Below are 9,015 nucleotides of genomic sequence, written 5' to 3'. Positions count from 1 at the left end.
CTTAAAAACAAAGAGAAATCTTATTTTTGGTAAGAGTTTGCTGGAAATCCAACTAATTGCTATATAACAAGCCTCAAGACAAGTTTGTTTGATGAATTTAAAAATGGAGAAACACATTAATATTTTTAGGGTGAAGGAGTTTTCCCAAAAATATCCATATTTATAATTTATTTAAAGGGATTTTGGTTCAGGCTATGATGAAGTAGCTGGCATCAGACTCATATCCTTAAATAAGAACTATAAAGGCTGAACACAATATATAAAACAACTGTTGGCAGGCATTGGACAGCAAACAATTCAGGAGTACAACTCTCAAGAGAATGGAAATACACAAGATGAGTCCCCCATTCATTCCAGATTTCTCCCTGAAGTTATTTTCCAATCCTTAGCATAGGGAAATAAAGCCCAAGCACACAGTGTCAGTTTCACTGGAGAGAAGAAACAGAGATAAGAGTTTGGATCTGCTAAGACTGATGAGATTTAGGGGGACAGGTACCAGGTAAGGGAGAACTAACGACAAGGAGCCAAAAAAAATCTGCATAAAAATTCTCCTTAGATTTCAAGCTAAGTGGGACACACTTAAAAAGAAAGGAATATAAATATATTTATAAAGATATATACATATAATATATATAAATATAAATAAATACATATATATATATAAAGAAGAAACAGCTGTTGGGAGGCTAATTGACGAGCAAAGATTTTAGAGGTTGCAAAATGCTATAAGATCTTAAAACTCTAGCCTATTTAAACTGAAAAGACTTGGACGAACACTCCACTCATTCAGCTGAGACTCTAGAAAGTCCACGCTTAAAAGCGAGGGCTACTTTCCAGGAATAACAAAATAACTGAAAACCATAACCCTCAAACACTCTAAATTCAAATATTGACAGAATCAAAGTGATCTGCCAGTAATTTAAATGCCTACTGATACAAAATTCAACATATTTCAGAGAAAAATTACATAATGTAGAGCTTCTGTAACACAATCCAGAATACAATAAAATATTACTAGACATGTGAAGAAGCAGGGAAAAGGTGATGATAATCAAGGGAAAAAAATAGTCAGTAGAAGCAGACCTAGAAAAGACCCAAATGTTAGAGTTAGCTTACCAGGACTTCAAAATAATTACAAATAATAAGTTAAAGAAAAATATAAACGAAATAAATTAAAACGTGGAATGTTTTGGCAGAGAGTTTTATAATTCATAGAAGTGTTAAATGAACATTCTAGAACTGCAAAATATAATATCTAAAATAGGAAGTCACTTGATGTGTTTAATAGAAGACCAGGCACAGCAGAAGACAGGCTTAGTGAACAAAATGGAGGGTTTATAGAAATAACCAAATTAAAGCAAAGGGCAAAAAGAGAAGAAAAACAGAACAAAAAACAAAACAGATCAGGGACAGGATTAAAGAATTTAACATATATGCCATTTGAGGGGAAATGAGGTATTACTTCTCAATGAAGAAGAAAGAATAAAGTAGAAGAAATGTTTAAGGAAATAATACTCATTATTTTCCAAATGTGATGAAAGACATAAAATCCAGAAGTTCAACAAAACCCAAACAAGAGAAATACAAAGAAAACTACAACTTGGCACTTCATGGTCAAACTGCTGAAGAACAAAAATAAATAAACAAAAAAATAAAATTTTAAAAGCAGTTTAAAAAGTACATACATTACCCTTAAAGAAAAAAATAAGAATGACAGCTGACTTCTCAATATAAACTATTAAAGTCAAAAAAGACATCATTAAAGTACCAAAAGAAAAAAATAACTGCCAACTTTGAATTCCAGGTTGTACTAGAGAAAATATCCCCAGCAAATAACAGCAGTATAAAAACTTCTAAGAAAAAAAGTTTAAAGCAAATACCTCATGGGCAGACCAGTCTTACAAGAGCTATTTATGGAAGTTCTTCAAGGTAAGCAAAAACAATCATTGCAAATCAGAGCACAGAAGTGCGAGAAGCAATAAAAAGCACCAGGAAAGAGTAAATGTATGGGTAAACAAAAAAGACTAGTGACCATTTAAAGTATCAATGATAAAGTTTTTTGTGGTTTAAAAGACATGTTGAAATAAAATATCTTTTCAAAAATAGCAAAACATGGAGGGGGTAAATGGAGATAAAGGTTCTTGCATTGTTCAGGATGTGGTATAGTACTGATTTAAGGGAAGTAGTGAGAAATTAAGAATGCATTTTGTAATTTCTAGAGTAACTACCAAAAGAATAAAGTTATGACCAAAAAAGATAATAGAGGAAATATAATGGAGTAATGGCAGAAAAGGAGGGAAAAGGAATGGCTATCAGGTGGAACAAATAGAAAATAATAAGCTAGTAGACTTAAATTCAACTGTGTCAATAATTACACTCAGGACCAGCCCAGTGGCACAGCAGTTAAGTTCGCATGTTCCACTTTGGTAGCCTGGGGTTTGCTGGTTCGGATCCCAGGTGTGGACATGGTACTGCTTGGCAGGCCATGCTGTGGTAGGCGTCCCACATATAAAGTAGAGGAAGATGGGCACGGATGTTAGCTCAGGGTTGGTCTTCCTCAGCAAAAAGAGGAGGATTGGCAGCAGATGTTAGCTCAGGGCTAATCTTCCTCAAAAAAAAAAAAAATTACTCTCAATATAAACAGATTAAATACTCTAACACTAAGAATGTCAGACTGAATATAAAATAGATACAACTTTTTAGGTCACTTACAAGAAATGCAAAATAAACGCGAAGACACAGATAGGTTTAAACTAAAAGGATGGAAAATATATTTCACACAAACATTAAAGTGGGTATGGCTTTATTAATATCATATGATGATTTTAAGGTAAAAATTATTATAAGAGATAAATAGGGACATTTCATAAGGATAAAAAGATCAAATCAACAGGAAGGAATCATAAATTTATATGTACCTCATAATATAGTTCTAAAACATATAAGGCAAAAATTGACAGGACCAAAAGGAGAGACAGACAAATCTACAATCAGAGCTGTAGATTTTACCAAACTTCTCTCAGTAACTGATAGAATAAGCAGACAAAAAAAATTATTAAAATTATAGAAAATTTGGCAAACAATTAACAACTTGACCTAACTAACATACAAAGAACACTACACAGTAATTGCAGGATACACATCATTTTCAAGTATACATAGAATATTTGCCAAAATAGAACACACTCTGAACAATAAATAAGTTTAACAAGTTTCAAAGGATTGAAATCATACAGTGTGTGTCTCTGACCACTGTGGAATTAAATAGAACTTGATAATAGAAAGATAACTAGAAAATTTCCCAATGTTTGAAAATTAACTAAAACACCTCCAAATAACCCATGGGTTAAAAAAGTCAAAATGAAAATTAGAAAATATTTTAGGATGAATTATGATGAAATACAACATATCAAAATGTGTAAGATTCATAAGTTTGGCAGTTTCTTAAAAGGTTAAATGTACACTTACCTTATGACACAACCTTTCCATCTCTAGATGTTTACCAAATAGTAATGAAAGCATAAGTCCATACAAAGACTTGTTTGTGAATGTTTACAGCAGATTTATTTGTAATAGGCCAAACTAGAAACAATCTAAAGATCCAGTAACAGGTAAATAGATAAACAAATTGTGCTATATCCATAAAAGGAAAACTACTCAGAAATAAAAAGTTACAAATTATTAATACACACAACATGGGTGAACCTCAAAATCATTGTGCTGAAAACAGATAATAAAAGAATACATACTTTATTATTCCTTTTATGTAAAATCCTAGAAATCAGACTCATTTCTAGGGACAGCAAGCATTTTAGTGATTGCCTGGAAATGGGGAGGCACAGAGGCTAGGGATCACAAAGGGTCACAAGGAAACTTTTCAGCTGTTGGAAACGTTCGTTCTCTTAACTGCGGTGACAGCTTCACATGTGTGTGTATATATAGGTCAAAATTCATCAAATTGTCACTTTGTGTGCAATTATGATTGATTATAGATTATATCTCAATATATCTGTGAACATTTTTAAATAAACTTATAGAAGGTAGACTTTTGCATCTGCTATGGCAGATTAGTCAGAGTAATTGGTACTGAAGTAGCCCTTCTTCTGTAAACAACTGTAAATACAAGCGTATCTCAGAGATATGGCAGATTTTGTTCCAGACCACCACAATAAAGCGAATATCTCAATAAGAGAGTCACATGAGTTTTTCCTTTTCCAGTGCATACAAAAGCTATGTTTATACTATACTGCAGTCTGTTAAGTATGCAATAGCATTATGTCTAAAAAACAATGTACAGAACTTAATTGAAAACATTTTATTGCTAAAAAACGCTAGCCATCATCTGAGCCTTCAGCAAGTTGTAATCTTTTTGCTGGTGGAGGGTCTTGTAAAAATGCAATATCTAAGAAGTACAATAAAGTGAAGTGTAATAAAATGAGGTATGCCTGTACTAGATGAAATATATGAGGGTACTGTGTTCAGGCATTTGACAATAGACAACACTAGACTAAAATCCCTGAAAGAAGGAAAACTCTGAGCTGAACATTAGGATTATCCTAGCTCTCTGTTGAGGGACAAATTCCTGACCTCCTGACCATGGCACAGTGAAGTGGAGTCCTGGAAGAGCTTGGCAGTCTTGCTGAGCTGAGGAGGCAGAGATTAGATTTTAGGAAAGATCAAGTGCCCAAAATCTGTGGAGAAGAGCACCAAGAAAGAAAGAGCCTTGAAAGGCAGGAGAGGAGGAGAAATATGTGGGAGTTCTCCTATAAATTCTTGGCTAAGGGCTGGGCTGTACCTGCACAGGGCAAGACTACATGAGGCTCACCAGAGAGTGACTACTTTGGGAAAAAATACAAGAAGGCAAGCAAGTGCTGAGGAAATTGGAAATTTGAAAGTATTGAAATTTCAGTCTGGCCAATAGCTCAATATCTCATTAACATCCCAGGATTCAGCTGAGAGACCCAAAAGGCTGTTCTAGAATTAAGAGCTGTGCCTAGATTAAGGCCTACCCATCCCCTAAAAGACTAAAACCATGTCCAGACAAGATCCTCAGGGGAGAAAGTGTTTGTATGTTGAGTCCTGCCAAGTTAGTGGAGCTTGGAAAACATCTCCACAGTTCTCCCTCAACAAAATGTAAAATCAATCCTTCACACATCTAAGGTGATCAGCTAGTAACTTAATTCCCAACTAGCACAAAAGTCAAACTCTTTTAAGAAACATAACAGAATCTAAAGTCTCTCTAATGTATAATTGCCAAAGGGCATTTTCAATAAAAAATTACTAGACATGCCAAGAAATAGGTACTGTGATCCATAGTCAGGATGAAAAGCAGTCAATAGAAACCAACCCTGAGATGGCCCAGATATTGGATTTAGCAGACAATGGCTTAAAGCATTCTTATAAATATGATCAAAATATTAAAGAAAAATATGGTGTTGATGAATGAACAGATAGAGAATCTAAGCAATGAAATGGAAACTTTTAAAAAATGAAAATTCTATTGTAGAAGGTATAATAATTGACATTTTAAAACCACTCATTGGGTTTATAGCAGATTGGAGATGGCAGAAGAGTGAGTGAATTTTAAGACAGATTAGTAAAAATTATCAACCTGAAAAAACAGAAAAAAAATCAAGAACAAAATGAACGTAACCTCAGGGGCACATAGGACAATATTAAATAGTCTAACATAGGTATAATTGAATTCCCAGAGGGGGAATAAAATGAGAATGGGGCAGAAAAAAATACTTGACAACATAATGACCAAAGAGACCTAAAACTGCTAGACAGCCAACAGAATGTCACATTGGTCCATTATATTGATGACATTATGCTAATTGGACTAGAGAAAGAACTAACTATTTTTTTTTTTTCAAAGATTGGCACATTGGCTAACAACTGTTGCCAATCTTTTTTTTTTTTTTTTCCTGCTTTATCTCCCCAAACCCCACCTCTACACAGTTGTATATCTTAGTTGCACATCCTTCTAGTTGTGGGATGTGGGATGCCGCCTCAATGTGGCCTGACGAGTGGTGCCATGTCCGCGCCCAGGATCTGAATCCTGGGCCGCCACAGCGGAGCGCACGAACTTAACCACCCAGCCATGGAGCTGGCCCCAGAAGTAACTATTATATTAGAAGCCTTAGTAAGACATATGTGCTTCAGAGAGTGGGAAATGAACCCTGTGAATAATCAGGGACCAGCCACATTAGTAAAGATTTTAAGTAACCCCTTCAAAGTAGAGGACAAATTATTGCATCTTCTCCCTCCTATCACAAAGAAGAAAGAACAATGCTTGGTGGGCCTCTTTGGGTCATAAAGGCAGATATTCCATACCTGGGAATACTTTTCCTGCCCATATTAAAACAGGTGAGATAAAAGGCTATAACCTTTCAGTGGGGTCAAAAGCAAGAAAGAACTCCACACCAAGTCCAGGCTGTGATGCAAATAGCCCTGTCACTTGGTTCACACACCTTGAGAGATGAGAAAAGATACAATGTGGAGTTTATGGAAAGTCTTCCTAGGAGAATTACAACATAGATCCCTAAGTTTCCAAAGAAAAGTGATGCCAACTGCAGTGGATAATACTACACCTTTTGAAAAAAAACTCCTGACATGCTGTTGGGCCCTGGTAGAGACAGAGTGCCTGACTACGGGATACCAAATGACATGCAGACATAACTCCCTATCATGGGCAGGGTTCTGTCAGAACCACTGGGTTCTAAGGTTGAACAAGCCCAACAACAATTCATCATAAGCTGAAAGTGTTATATCCAGAAGTAAGCATGAACAGAACCAGAGGGCACAAGCAAGCTACACTAGCCAGCAGCACAGACCTCTTTCAGCACATCCCTAAGGCTTAATCCTTTACAAAGAGCTGACAGAACAGGAAAAATCCCCAGCTTGGTTCATGGATGAGTCAGTCTATTGTGTGGGGTATGAGCCAAAAATTGATGGTAGCTGTGCTACAGCCCCATTCAAAGGTAGCCTTGAAAGACAGTGGTGAAGGGAAATCCTCCCTTTTGGTACAGTTTGCATAATGTTTCAGTTCGTCAACCTTTATGTGGAAAAAGAAGTGGCTCAAGGTTAGAATATATACAGATAGACAGCAGCAAATTATTCGCCTTCTGGCAGAGTCCTGGAAGAAGAAAGATTGGAAGATTGGGAACCAGAAAGTCTTGAGAGAAAGAGGCATGTGGATGGCTATATGGGAATGGGCACAAAGGGTGAAGATCTTTGTAGCATATGTTAATACACACAGAGTGTAACCACCACAAAATATATTACCACAATCAGATAGACAAAGTGGCTTGACCAGTTGATATCAGCCAGCTTGTGTCATGAGCCACCTGGGGCTGGCACAACCAGTGTGTGAACAGAGTAGCCATGGTGGCAGGGATGGAGGCTACGCACAAACCCTACAGTTCTTACCAAGGCCGATCAGATGTCAAACTTGCCAGCAGCAGAGACCAATGCTGCTTCCACAATATGTCCCCATCCCTCTATGAGACCACCTAGGCCCTTGGTAGCAAGCTGACTACATGGCACTCCTTCTAGCCAGGAAGGAGCAGAGATTTTGATATGCATGATACATATAAGTATATATTTTGGGCATGAATTTGTCTTTTCTGCCCACAGGGAGAAGTGTTTTATCCACTGGCACAGGATCCCACATAATATTGCAACAGACCAGGGGATCCACTTTACAATAAAGGGGTAAGAGGCTGCGCACACGACCACGGAATCCATCAGTTGTATCGCATCCCTCACTACACAGAAGCTGCTGGCCCAATAGAAGGATGGACTGGTCTGTTGAAAACACAACTCAAGTGCTATCTCAGAGGTGATACCTTGAAAGATTGAGGCATCCTCTTCCAGGACACAGTGAATGGTTTAAATCAATGACTTTTATGAGGTGATTTGTCCCTGCATGGTTTTTTCTGACACCAAATGTGTGGTGTCTTTTCCAATATCAACAAGGGATTCTCCAATTCTCCAATATCAACTAGGTGTCCAACAGCTCAATTCGATTCCATCACTAACTATTCAGAGTTAGCGCAGACCCCACAGGTCAAGGGCTCAGTCCCGCAAGACTGCCCCCACTTCAGATCTCACCAGCATATGAGGTCACCAGGGTGACCCACACTCTGCCTGGCTGACTACACATTCAGGAGTTCTCGTGACCGCTCCCTCAGGTTCCATAATTCCCTAGAACAACTCACAGAACTCAGAAAAGTGCTTTACTTATGATAACTAGTTTATTATAAAAGATACAACTCAGGAACAGCCAAATGGAAGAGATGCACAGAGCAAAGCAGGGAGGGGGTGGGGTGGTGCAGAGCTTCCATGTCCTCTCCAGGCATGCCACTCTCCCAGCACATCAATGTGTTCACCAACCCAGAAGCCCCCTGAACGCTGTCTTTGAGGGGTGTTTAATGCACATAAACATGATCAATTAAATCATAGGCCATTGGTGATTGAACTCAATTTCCAGCCCTCCTTTCTCCCTGGACGTTGGAGGGTGGGGCTGAAAGTTCTAACCCTCTAATAGAAGTTGGATTATCTAATAACCAGCCCCTCTCCTGAAATCATCTAGCCCCCCTCCCCCAGTCATCTAATTAGCATAGAAAAGACAATAAATTCCAAGGATTTTAGGAGCTGTGTGCCAGGAAAGGAGGATGAAGACCAAATACTTGTTTTTTACTGTGGCACAGTTCCCAGTAGGTGGAACATAAGGGTCTGGGAACCAATGGGTGACATCAAGAGAGGCCCTGTTTACCATCACCCCCCAGTGACTCTCTGGCAAGCCTGTGCTTCCTGCCCCTGCAACTCTGGGCTCTGTGAGTATAGAGGTCCTGGTTCCAAAGAGACATAGCGAGAGTCACATGGAATGTTAAGCAACAGTTGCCACCTGGGCACTTCAGGTTCCAAGAACAGGGGTCATCATCATGACAGGGGTAATTGATCACAATGATCAGGAGAAAATGGGGCTGTTTTATACTACAGGGGCAGGAA

This window comes from Equus asinus, chromosome 8, assembly GCF_041296235.1.
Source record: "Equus asinus isolate D_3611 breed Donkey chromosome 8, EquAss-T2T_v2, whole genome shotgun sequence".
NCBI classification, from domain to species: Eukaryota; Metazoa; Chordata; class Mammalia; order Perissodactyla; family Equidae; genus Equus; species Equus asinus.
This window is presented reverse-complemented; position numbering follows the sequence as displayed.